Source organism: Nicotiana tabacum, chromosome 16 (genome assembly GCF_000715075.1).
Source record: "Nicotiana tabacum cultivar K326 chromosome 16, ASM71507v2, whole genome shotgun sequence".
NCBI classification, from domain to species: Eukaryota; Viridiplantae; Streptophyta; class Magnoliopsida; order Solanales; family Solanaceae; genus Nicotiana; species Nicotiana tabacum.
The window spans coordinates 85,788,647-85,802,655 of NC_134095.1; positions in this window are offsets into that span (position 1 = coordinate 85,788,647).

Below are 14,009 nucleotides of genomic sequence, written 5' to 3' on the forward strand. Positions count from 1 at the left end.
CTACCATTTCTCCAACTCCGTCAAACACACAATCTCCAGCTCCATCAATCAAACAGCCCATATCAACCACTCAGATTGTTTCTTCTACAGTTCATTGTTTAAATTCGAAACAAATTCACTCAATCAATCCTTCAATTTCTTCTCTCAATTTCCAAAATGTATCCACACAATCTCAATTACTTAAGAATACCAACCAGCAACCCAACCAGACAGAACATCACCGGCTACAACACCATCAAACCCCATATTCCTTTCCTCTCTCACACCTGATCATGGAACCAAACACAATTATCTACACTGCCCAGACACCACAGGCAACACCAACTCCAGTATCTTGGCTCGAGATAGGACTTCAAAACCATGCACTAACCTTCACAATGGAAGTCAACCACCAAGAAGTGACAATTCTAATCAACAATCCAAGGGATCTTGCGCAAATAGTAGCAGAGGGAATGCAACTAGGGACAGATATGTATGGAAGATACCATTGGTAAATGATGCAAGAACCCCACCTTGCACCATATCACCCTCTCAATCTCCCAACACCATATTGGGATCCCACTTACCTTCATACACATTTTATTCAAATGCCATTCTACCCCACTCCAACTCCTGCCACACCTTGAATTCAACCATACATGGTTCCACAACCACATATCCCAATATTGGAAAAAATAACACATCCAACTCTCAATCCCTCACCATCTCAGTCACCACCCCACCATCCCAATCCACCCGAACAAGACATAAATTTTCAGGCAGAACTCGAAGCAGTAGTCGTCTACAATAGAGAAACACGTTCAGTTCATGCATATCTCGATGGAATCAAGGTATTTGTCCAGAAGGAGAAATATGAAAGAAAAATATACATATGGTGTCATCAAAGTCTAATGACAGTATCTTTTCGACTAAGGCCTACAACAAATCCAGACGTGGGCAAATATGCAATGCTTCTACTTCCCACATTTTGTCTTCGCCCAGGAGAGAGCAACAACAATTGGAGGAACCCAAGGAGCATTCAAATGCTCTACCCAGACAATAATCATATGAATTTCATAATTTGGAATTGCAGAGGAGTCCAATCAGCAAACTTTAGAAGAAATTTTCGTTCATTACTTGACTACAACCGGCCATCTTTGGTTGTTCTTTTGGAAACACACACTGTCAAACTCATCAAATTTTGAAGGAAGACTTCAACTTCACTGGAATGATAGAGGTAGCTGCCATAGGACAGTCTAGAGGAATCGTCATACTATGGCTCTCAAATGTTCTTAATGTTGAACCTGTGGCAACTACTGCACAAGAAATCCACTATCACATTTAGGTGCACCCTTTTCCTTTTAAATTTTTATTTACTGCCATATATGCTAGTACTGATTTGGCAAATAGACAATCTTTATGGGAAAATATAATGTGTGTGTATGATAATTACAAATGTCCATGGATCCTAGGAGGAGATTTTAATGAAATAACTCATGTTGCTGATAAATTTGGTGGGCTTCCTATTAATAATTCACATTCTAATAAATTAATAGACTGTTTCAACTATTGTCATTTAATTGATTTAGGGTACAAAAGAAGTCGTTATACATGGACCAATGGGAAGCATAATAGTTTTAACATACTTGAACGTATTGATCGTATTGTAGCCAATTATAACTGGCTAAATCAATACCCAGAGGCAATTGTGTCACACCTCCCACGTACCCACTCAGATCACTGTCCCATTAGAATAGAACTACAATACAAGCCACTGCCTCATAGAAAAATTTTTAGATTTGAAACAATATGGACTACACACCCTTCCTTCCCTTCTATTATTAAACAAGCATGGACGGATAACTTACAATTACTACCTGCCGTAAATCAATTTACTACCATAGTGCAAGAATGGAACTCAACAACTTTTGGTAATATTTTTAAAAGAAAAAGAAAAATACTTGCTCGTTTAGGTGGTCTTCAATCTTCCATTCATTATCCAACTAGCACCTTCTTGCATAATCTGGAACACCTTTTAACAATGGAATATAATAAAATCATAAGGCTTGAGGAGGACTTTTGGAAGTTAAAGTTCCGCATTAACTGGTTAAATAATGGTGATGCAAATACAAAATTTTTCCACCTAACAACTATAATTGTCGAAGACATAATCGAATAACAACAATTCAAGATCAAGGGGGAAATTAGATAACTAATTCTCATCAAATACATGAGAATATTACTCAGTATTATCAGTATTTATTCACAACTCAAAAAACTGTTTCTTATTCAAAAAATAATGTACTTCCTTTTAGTGTCCTAACAAGGAATGATCAGAATTGCTTAATACAACCTTTACAAGATTATGAAATTACAAATGCTATAAAATCCTTTCAACCTCTGAAAAACACCTGGACCAGATGGTCTTCACCCTTTATTTTACCAAAAATATTGGGACACCATAGGTGACTCAGTTAAATATTTTTGCCCTAAAGTATTTCTTGATTACCAAATTAATCCTTCTATTAACACAACTTTCATATGTCTAATTCCGAAAAATAATAATGCTTGTGAGCACGTGATTTTTGCCTCACATGAATTATTCCTACAGAATTCAACCTTTGAAAAATACCTGGACCAGATGGTCTTCACCCTTTATTTTACCAAAAATATTGGGACGCCATAGGTGACTCCGTTAAATATTTCTGCCATAAAGTATTTCTTGATTACCAAATTGATCCTTCTATTAACACAACTTTCATATGTCTAATTCCGAAAAATAATAATTCTTGTGAGCACGTGATTTTTGCCTCACATGAATTATTCCTATCCCAGGATTAGAATTTTTCTTTTAATTATTTGATTTTAGAAATTATTGCATGATTTTGTGTTCGTTTGCATTTTTGTGTGCATGTTTAATTTAATTAATGCATAAAAATACAAAAACATATGTTGCATTTGCATTTAGGGTCCTATTTTATATTTTAGGCTAATTAGTTAATTAATGTTATAAAAAATAAAAAAAAAATGACAAAAATAGTTCATTTTGCATTTAACTTTTTAATTTTAGAATTTTTATAGTTTTCTCTTAATTTAGGATCTAGTTAATTTTGGAGAAGCAATTAGACTATTAATTTAGTTTTGAAATTTAGTTAGATTTTACCTTTTAATTTGTAATTAATAAATAACAAAATCTGAAAATGAAAAAAAAAAAAGAGAAGAAAAGAAAATGAAATGAAAAAAAGAGAGTTTTAATAAAAGACCCAATTTTGGGCTAGCCCACCAAATACCCGTCCAAAACCACCCAAATACCCGGCCCATACCCGGTGCTACCCGGTCCAGCTCCCCTTCTCATCAAAACGACCCCGTTTAATTTGAGTTCAATCTGGGCTGTCGAGGTTCCAAGATCCAACGGTTGGGAAGTTGGGGTCATTTGACATATATATGTCCGAACAAGACCCCGTCCCTCCTTCATCGTCTCTCATCTTCCCCAGTTCAGAGAACACCCCACCAAACCCTAGCGCCGCCCTAACTTTCCACCGTCTCCAGCCGGCGGCGCCACCCCCAATCGACCCCAAATTCACACCATAGAACCTCCATAACTCCCTCATACCAAATCTCTAATTGTTTTCCCTCGAATATGTCCAGAACTTCTTGAATCTTAAATCTGAATTCAAACCCTAAAAGTCTAAAATTATTTTCCATCGAACACGGTGGCATGTATGATCATAGGGTGCTGTGTCTTTTGAGTTTTGAAGTTTTGATTCAACAAAAACTGATGTCGTTCAGTTGTTCTTGACAAAGAACAAATGATCGACATTAGTTTTGTTAATTCAATGTCTCCGATGGGTCTTTGATTTCTGATTTGGTAAGTGTTTTACATTTTTTGTCTGTTTCATCTTCTTTCCTCTCCCTCTCTTTAGTTAGATTTTTTTTACTCTGTCTGAAAGCTCGACCAATTTTCTGAGTTTAAATCGTTTTTGTTCGTTTGTTCCCTTCTGTTTAATTTTCAAATCGTAAAAGTTGTTTCTCTGATTTTCTTGGTCCGTTAAGTTTTGTTTAATGGCCTCATTTGAACCCTGATTTTTTCCTTTTTTTGTTTAGTCATCTAGTTGAACTTATTTAGGTTTATTCTGATTTAATAAATTATTTAATTCCATGCTCACTTGTGTTTAGTAATCAGTCAATTAGTGTAGGTTTTAGTTTTCGAAATCATCTGAGTGTTTTTCCCTCTGTTTGTTTACTGATTTGATTTAGTTTCATTTTACTATTTGGGCTTTGAAGCCATTTCAGACCTCACTCCAAGGGGTTGATTTAGGTCATTGGGTTAGAATTGAGCCCATATTTAGTTTAACGATTGGGTCAATTTGACCCATGACCCATGGTTCCGGGGGTAAATAACAGGGGTCTTAAAGGGTAGATTAGGAAATCTAGGTGAGAGAATCTCTTTTAACTGATTGAGGAAGCTTCCTAGAAGCTGGGGTGGGGGCTAATGTGAAATTTGATTTCTAAACCTAAGGCTATCTAAGCAAGAAGGAAAATATCAAAAGGGTAAATGTGCAATAAACTGAATTCATTCTGCTGCCCTAAAAGCTTGCCTATAAAGGCACCCTTTCTTCAGGCTCAAGGCAGAGATTTTAGGGACTGAAAAATTCTGAAAAGTTAAAAACGACTAGATTTAAAAAGCTTCGAAAGATAATACTGAAATCCCTGCATTTTGGAAAGCTGAGAATTCTGTTTGGTTTTAGTGTTCTTTGATTTCATTTGGTTAGCTGGAATTTCTGAAAGTTTCAAAGACCTTGCACTTGGTTAAAATGGCTTGAATTTTGGATTTTAAAGCCTGGTTTTGAGCTGCTGTCAGAATCCTGTTTCATTGCTGGTTTTAAATTGATTTCTGCTGCTGCTTGATTGCTGATTTCTTCACCTCTTCTGTTTACCCTTTTCATTACCAGGTATTTCCTCAAACCATTGTCAACAAGTGACTAAGAATATGTATTTCGAGTTGAGGCCTGACTGAATATAAGCTGTTTTGAATGTCATTTCATTTGTTTTCCTCTTTGTCTTTAATGTTCTGTAATAAGTCCTGAATATACATGTTATCTTAGCTATCTCATGTCTTTAGTATGCTGTATAAATGAACTTGTTCTCTCTAAGAGTTTGGGTGTTGATTTTTGGATTCAAGCAAATTGTGCTAATTCCCCAGATTTTGTTACTGATGGTATTGAAAAAGAGTTAATCGGGTTGACGTTTCAGGCTGTATTTGTAAGTTTAGCTTAGGTTTGAACTCAAGCATGAATATTTGTCGATTTCATTATCAGTGTAGTTAAATTTGAGCATGCAATTTTAGTAGTTTTTGAAATTTCCTTACGTTCCATTTACTGTGGAGTGATGAAGCTTATCATGTTGTTGTTGGGTGCGATTGGTATTTTCGTTGCTGGCAGGGACTCTATATTGAGTTCTGATCCTTAGCTGTGACTTTGACAAGGTTTGGGTCTCTTGAGCCTGGAATTTGAAGTCATTAGCAAGGGAGGACGATATACCATTGCTACTCGGGCTTGTTTCTTGAGCCCAGTAGCTCGTTTGTTTACTGCTAGATTTTCTTCACAGCAGATTTGATCCAAAAATGCATAAAAGATAAAATTGGAAGCTCAGTTAGTTGATTTGTACTTGATTAGTTTAAATTCAGAAGTTAAAAGGGTAATTTGCTTTCGCGTTTCGTATAACATTAGTTGATTTGCATTTAATTGCTTTGCAAATTGTTTGGATCTAAGCGTTGGGCCTAATGCTGGCCTAGCTGATGAATGTTTATCTTCTTGATTTAATTTCATGTACCCATATCACTTGGCGTTTGTCATCTCACTAAATCTTAGGCTAATTTTGGGCCCAAGCCTGAAGAGGCCGACAAAAGGGGATCGTATACTTTACGCCAATTGGGTCTGCTTTGTCGAACCCAGTCCTTTGTTTAGTAGTTGTTGGTGAAGCGACTTCTCTATAGATAATTGGTCATTCAGCACAAGGTCCGTTAGATGATAAGTAGGTTCGAACCTTGAGTCAAAAAATAATTAGAATTCTATTAAGCTTTCCTTAATTAATTAGGTCCTTAATTAGTCGAGGTGTGCCGTGCCAAATAAAATCTCAAAATGCATGGCCCTCTTTTATTTAATTTTAATCACTAGAAATTGAGGCGTGCCATTTAGTTAAATTTTCCGTGGCCCTCGCAGATTGAAAGTGCGTAGTTGCTTTAGGCGCGTAATTTAAATTAATTTCCTTAAACTTGGGTGTGCATTTCATGTGACCCAAATCCAATGTTAAATAAAATATGTCATTGATCACGAGTGCATTTTATGTGGCACTGTACAAAGACATGTTTTAGATAACGTTGAACCTTCCTAAAAATGAATAAAAGCAGTTAATAAGTTTAAAATATACCATAGGCTAAAACATGTATTAAAATCAGATAATATGTCAATTATAATGGTTTAAGCGACTGTGCTAGAACCACGGAACCCGGGAGTGCCTAACACCTTCTCCCGGGTTAACAGAATTCCTTACTTAGAATTTCTGGTTCGCAGACTTCAAAAGAAAGTCGAATCTTCCTCGATTTGGGATTTAAAATATACCGGTGACTTGGGACACCAGAAAACAAACTATTCCAAGTGGCGACTCTGAACAAAAAATGAATAAATAATCCCATTTCGAATAATGTCACTTAAATTGGAAAAACTCCCTTGTACTACCTTTGGGTGTGTAAAAAGGAGGTGTGACAGCTCTGGCGACTCCGCTGGAGATCAAACCTAGAATCTCTGGTTCAGGGTTCAAGAATTCGAGCTTAGAATAGTTGTTATGATTGGCTTTACCTTTTATCTGATTTTCCTACATGTTTGAGCCTAATGTGCTAAATGCTTTTACCGCTTTGATATTTTGTGAATTGTATATAAACTGCTACGAAACCCTTCCTCTCTCTGAGTCTTCTAAATCATGGAGAAGGGTGCACTTCGTGTGACTTCTCTTCTGTCTAGAGTCTTATCCCATTTTAGAACGAGGTTCGGATAAGTTGCTAAGCCGATGAAGCTTCTGTATTCCCGGTACGCTGCCCCCTCTCGGCTCGAGTTGTCCGCTCGGGTAAGCCAGGTCTAGAACAATAAACCCAGGTTTTAAACCTAGTATAACAAAGCCTCATGCCGGATCCCTAGTAGGAACGTTTGTTTGCATCACGTGCATTTGACTTAGGAGACTCAACACAGGGGTTGGGCCTGTCTAGGACAAGTGTACCCGAAGTGAAAAAACCATCCTGATGCATCCTACTTGCTACTTGTGCATTTATTTGCTTCTGATTTGCATGTTGGCTGACTTATGAATAATAGGAGAAATGTTGGGAAAACGAAAATCAATGTGAAGGTTAAGAGAGATAATTGCTTATTTTTGAAAGAAAAAAAAACCAATGTCCAAGAATATACTGAAACTCTGCCGAAAGTTTTTTTAAAAAAAGGGAAAAAAAGAAAATCTTGTTTTTTTTATATAGTTGGTTTTATTTTGTCAAATTTGCCTGAACTACACCAGTTTGATTCTCACCGGATGTGGGATACGTTGGCAACCCCCATCGGGTCCAATTTTCCTTTTGCAAAAATAGCCCAAAAACAACAAAATTTTATTTTTGTCACAAATAAGCAGGGTGATGCCATTCTTGTTTAAAATAAGCCGAATGTCCCCAAAAGGGCGCCGGAAGTCTGTTTTTACAAGAACAACCACCTTTGGTTATTTTTTTTATTTTTCGACCGGTTAGCAGGCACAACCTTAAAATCTTCTTCCCCGAAGTGCTGAAAGGCCGTATCTGCAAAACTGGGTTTTATTTTTTTATGTAAAATTTTGAAAAAATGGTGTTATTCTTTTGGGTCAAAATGAGTTATTAAATCATCTTAATAAATGTGCAGGATGAGCACAAATGAAATTGAACCCTTCGCAGCCCTTAAAGTGATCCCCTTACAGCTCCACATGTGGTGGAATGATATAGGAAAAGGCGGTAGAGAAACTGTGGTAAAGGTTATGGGAGGCCTCGTCGGACTATTGAACATCTAGCCAAGGTTGGACATAATTGAAGCTTTAATACCTTTTTGGGACCCAACTTGCAATGTCTTCCGTTTCTCTGACTTTGAGCTCACACCCACGTTGGAGGAAGTTGCGGGTTATGCGGGCCTTAATGGAAACCTTAGAAGTCGATATCCGGTGTCACCAAGACCGATATCTCCCCATAGATTTCTGGATCTGCTAAGTATTAGTCGGGATATTCAGGATGGAAATTTATCTGAAGGGTATTGCACTCTCCAATTCTTGTATCAACGCTATGGTAACCCCCAAGGTTTTGAAGAGCCGAACACTGGTCTGACCCATGCCGTAAATAAAGACAAATGGGAGGCAAGGCGGGGTTTGGCTTTTATAGTAGCCTTTTTGGGTATTGTAGTCTGTCCGCGAAAAGATGGTAATATAGAGGTGGGTCTCGTAGAAATGATCGATGTGGCAATCAAGAAAGCCAACAGCACTGTGGTTACCCTGATCTTATCTGAAATCTACCGAGCCTTGACTATCTGTCGGGAAGGGGGAAAGTTCTTCCAAGACTGCAATCTATTACTACAATTATGGTTGCAGGAACATGTCTGCCACCGGGTTGAGTATATGAATTACGGTATGACCGGTTTGAGTTGTATTGAAGAATTTGAAAGCCGAGTAGTGGGTATTGAATTCCCTGAGGGTACTGAAGCTTGGCTTGCACGTTTGAGCTCCTTGACCTCTGATGAAATTGAGTGGGCATTCGGATGGCTTCCTGTCACCGAAGCAGTATACATGTCAGCTGAAGTGTGTTATCTCCTCTTGATGGGCATCCGGAGCATCGAGCCGTATGCTCCCCACAGGGTTTTGCGCTAATTAGTAAGATTTCAAACCGTTCCCCATGATGAAGATTTGAGTAAACATGTCATTGAATTGGGCCCAAAAGCCGTATTTCCAGAAGGGAGAATTTGCCAGGTGTGGAATGAATGTAGATTTCTTAAATCTAAGACCATGGTGTGAGATCTAGCTAGAGGTGACGTGGACCCTAAGTACATTGTCTGGTTCGGTAAAAGATTTCAGATTCATGAGAGACCTGCTAAGAAAGCCCACATTCAATAATTTACTAGCGACTCGCAAGAGCAGTGGGGCTGGTTGGCAAAAGAAGAAAGCTACAGGGCTAAAATAAGCCAGTTGGAAAGGCAAGTCATGGACCTTTAGTTTGAAAATGGTTTGCAGGCCGCCGCAGATGAGGGAGAAAAGAAAAAGCTAGCTCAAGAAAATGAAGCCCTCAAAGCTCAAATCCGGAAGATGAAAATAGCTGCTAGAAACACTAAAAGAAGCAGAGCGGATGAAAGGCTTATAAGCAGTCTGAAAAAGAAAGCCCTTGAGTGTCAAGATGACTTAGAAAAGTCTGAGGCCAGTCTAGCAAAAGCCCGGGCTCAATTGGCGGAAAATGTAAAAGGTCGGACACAGTTTGTGCAACAACTGAAGAGAAGCATGAAAGGACAATCACCAGCTTGAGAAGAAAGGTAACTACTCTTGAGAATGAAGCAGCCAAGCAGGCTAAAGACTTCAAAGCTGATAGGGAACACTGTTAAAATTTGATGGCTCAGATGGAAAAAGGAATACAACAGTTGCAAAATCAACATCTTCACGACTCTCAAGTGTTGGAAGCCCGGAATCAGCAGATAGGAAAATTGCTTTAGGAAAATGTCATAATCCGAGAAAGGATCAGAGCCATTGCTGACTACATTACCGTGAAGTGCCAAGCGTGCGAGGACATGAATCGTACCACTTTCTTCGCTGCAGTGATGACTTTCGTTCGCCAGATAATGAGTGATTTGGAGTGGCTGCAAGGGGATCTCGCATATAGGCCCACGACGAGACCGAATGATGTCCCAAGGGCCCCAGGAGCATTAATGTATTCTTGATTTTCACTTGAGTCTGTTTCTGTTGGAGTCTGTCAGTTTAATTTCGAGTCTGTATTTTCTCTATGTCAGAGTCTGTTAGTCGGTTCTTGAGACTATATTGTCATCTTGCTATTAGAGTTTGTTGATTTCCTTTTCAAGTCTATTAGTTTTGAGTCCTTGTAATCAAAGCATTTTCTTTTTATAAAAATTTGAAAATCCCAAAATATTTTGATTTTCTTCCAGAGCTACACTCGGTCTGATTCATGCGGGGTCATGATACGCAGGCAATCTCTATAGGATTTGACCATAACCAGAAGAAAGAAAAGGGAAACAAGGAAAGAAAAAGGAAAAAAAGAGAGAGAAAAACAAAGAAAAAGAAAAGAAAAGAGAGAAAATAAGAAACCGTGAGGAGGAAAAAATGGCCAAAAAAGAGAGAGAGAGAGAGAGAAATGAAAAGGAAAGTGTGGAAGTGGAAAGAAGAAAATGGAAGGAATAAGTAAAGCTGGGATGAAGCATGCAGCCGTTGCAAAACATGTAGAAACACTTTTAACGGTTTAGGTGCATCACACCCTAATGTGCCATTACCTATCTGTTATTTGTTTCAAACTAATCGTTTGCTACTGTTACTTACTAGCCCAGGTTTTAAAAGGTGGTTGGTTTTGTGATAGTCTGGCTTTGCATCCATACTTTACGAGGTCGAAGGGAAGCGTTGAAATGTCTTCAGATACTCTGCCAACAGTTCTTATTGTGGATGAGAGTCCGATCTCGGGCATCCCAACTTCAGAATCAGCAGTTGCCGAGGAAAACAGGTTACTACGTCTCCGCATGATGAAAATATGGGACGCCTGGGCAAATGAAAGAGAACCACCAAGTGCAATCCCTGGATTTCCCCAGCTTTTTCCCAGGGCAAGTGGGACCTCCAACATTCCCATAAACTATCCAAATACCCCACTAGGATACCCTACTATTTCCGTCAACTTTGTGGGAACACCTTCTAAGGCTCTCCCCTAGGTGTTAGCTTCAGGTGCAGCTTCGAATATCTTCTCTGCTCCGCCTGGCTCGGCTACGGCACAACCTACACTGCCCAGGCTCAGATTTGACCCATCATCCTTCACCTTCCAAACACCATCTTTCCCACTGGAACCTACACAGTTTCCCACTTATACTTACTCCCAACCACCTCGGTATGAGTTCACCGCAGGGCAAGAGAAAGCCACCAAAACCGCTGAGCAAGAACAGATTATGAAGAAGATGAGGAGTATGGAACAGAATCTCAAAAGCATACAAGGCTTGAGTGGACAGAAAAGTGTATCATATGTCGACTTATGTATGTTCCCTCATGTGCATCTGCCATTGGGATTCAAAACCCCAAAATTTGAGAAGTATGATGGACACGGTGATCCTATTGCTCATCTCAAGAGATATTGCAACCAGCTGCGAGGAGCCGGTGGGAAGGAAGAACTCCTCATGGCCTATTTCGGAGAAAGTCTGGTTGACATCGCATCTGAGTGGTACATGGGCCAAGATATATCCCGCTGGCATATCTGGGATGACCTGGCTAGAGATTTCGTCATGCAGTTCCAGTACAACATTGATATTGCTCCAGATAGGAACTCATTGACAAACTTGAAGAAGAAATCCTTGGAAAGCTTTCGAGAATATGCAATTAAATGGCGTGAACAGGCCTCCAGGGTAAAGCCTCCGATGGATGAGATTGAAATGGTCACAGTTTTCCTCCAAGCTCAAGAGGCTGACTACTTCCAAAATATGATGTCCGCAATGGGTAAACCGTTCATGAAGCCATCAAGATTGGCAAAATGGTTGAAAATGGGTTGAAAACGGGTCGAATTCTAAGTCAATCCGCCATCAGAGCTACCTCCCAAGCCATTCAGGGTGGGTCTGGAGGAGTAGCAAAGGGCAAGAAAAAGGAAGAAACATCCATGGCAGCGTCGGGTGCAAGAAAACACAATACTCCCAGATCCTTTTTCTTAGAAAGGACCCCACAACACTACTATCCCCACCAAGATGTAGCCTATGCTCCTCAACCATACCTGGTCATGAATGCTCAACCTTATGTCCGGCCACAACAACATGCCAATCGGAACCTAGCACCATTTTCTAGAAACCAACCTCCTTACCAAAACCACTACAACCCCCGGCCTCCATAAAACAATTTCCACCATTGTGAACCACCCAAGAGTCCAAATTTTACACCAATTGGCAAACACTACTCCATCCTGTTACCAAAGCTTGTTCAAATGGGTCTGCTACAGCCTGTTCCTCAAACCAAGCAAAACCCATCATCACCCACTTATAGAGCGGTACCCGATGCGCCTATCACTTAGGGGCAGAAGGGCACGACACAGATGATTGCTGGACTCTGAAGAGAGCCATGGAGAACTTGATAGAACAAAGGAAGATAGTGCTAAGGGATGAAGATATTCCCAATGTGACCAACAACCCACTGCCGGCCCACAACAACGGGCCGGTAATTGGAATGATTTGTGAGGACAAGGAATTTGACCCAACGTTGAAGGCTATCATTGCCATCACTGATGTAGAAAAGAAATCAAAAGCTGCCCCGAAGCAAGACAAAGGGGAGAAAAAGAACAAAACCACCCCTCCAAAGTCGGAGAAGAAAGTTGAAGTTGAAACTGGGGAATGCCTCCCAAAGATGCTATTCTCTATGTCCCTCGAGGCCGCAAAGAAAATCAGATGACCTTGAGTCCTCCCAGGAGATTCGAGCTGAATAAGACAACCCAAATGCATGTGCCCAAGGAAGTTTATGTGATGCGGGGGCCAATTAATCCACTAAGGCTAAGTGAGCCCGTGGTTATTGGCCGCGCACCACAAAAGCCCATGCGGATCCTACTGTTGTGCCCTAAACTACAACAAATCAGTGGTGACTTACAAAGGCAAAGAAATCTCGGGAGAAGTTCAAGAAAATAACCCAACTGAAAAGTATTTCAATTTGGAAGAGGTGAACAATGCCACTAGAAAGTGCTTCCCATCTAAGAAGCCCGTGAGTGCCGAAGAAGCGAAGGCCTTCTTTCAAAAGATGAAAATGGCAAATTATGAGGTGATCGACCAACTTCGAAAATTTCCCGCACAAGTCTCCTTGTTATCTCTGTTGATGAAATCCACTGAACATCAAAAGGTATTGATCAGAACCCTTAACGAAGCATATGTGCCTGTTGAGACTTCTGTAGAACAGTTGGAGAGAATGGCCGAGAGATTTTTGCAATTAAACAGATCTCCTTTAGCAAAAATGACTTTCCCCCAGAAGATGCCGCACATAACAAAGCCCTGCACCTGACAGTCAAATGCGAAGGGTACTACATGAAAAGGGTTATGTTGGACGGAGGCTCCGGGGTAGACATTTGCCCACTCTCAACTCTGCAGCGTATGGAAATCGGTACCGAGAGAATCCGACCCAACAATGTCTGTGTATGTGCCTTCAATGGTATCAAAAGGGACACAATTGGAGAGATTGATCTGATTCTGACCATCGGCCCAGTAGACTTTGAAGTAACCTTCCAGGTTCTGGACATGAACACGTTCTACAATATTCTCTTGGGAAGGCCGTGGATTCACGCAGTGTGGGATTTGCCTTCTACTCTCCACCAGATGGTGAAGTTCGAACATGAGGATCAGGAGATTGTGGTTCACGGGGAAGATGAGCAATCAATTTATCGGGACCCGTCAGTCCCATGTCTTGAAGCAAGAGAAGGAAGTTATCATATAGTCTATCAGGCCTTTGAAATCGTGGTCACTGATCAGTGCGAAGAAGGAAAACCTTGTACTCAACCCTTCATTTCTAATGCATCAATCATAGTGGCCAAAGAAATGATCATGCACGGCTACAAACCTGGGAAAGGGCTTGGGAAATCGTTGCAAGGAATAGCTGAACCTATCACCCTGACCTTCTTTGGGGTAGGCTTCCGACCTACTCTAGCTGATGTAAGATGGGCAGATGATAGAAAGAATGATGGTTGGGTATTGCCTCAGCCAGTGCCGTATCTGTACAGAACATTTGTCGAGCCAAAATACAATGAAGAAGAGGAACATAAGGCCTTT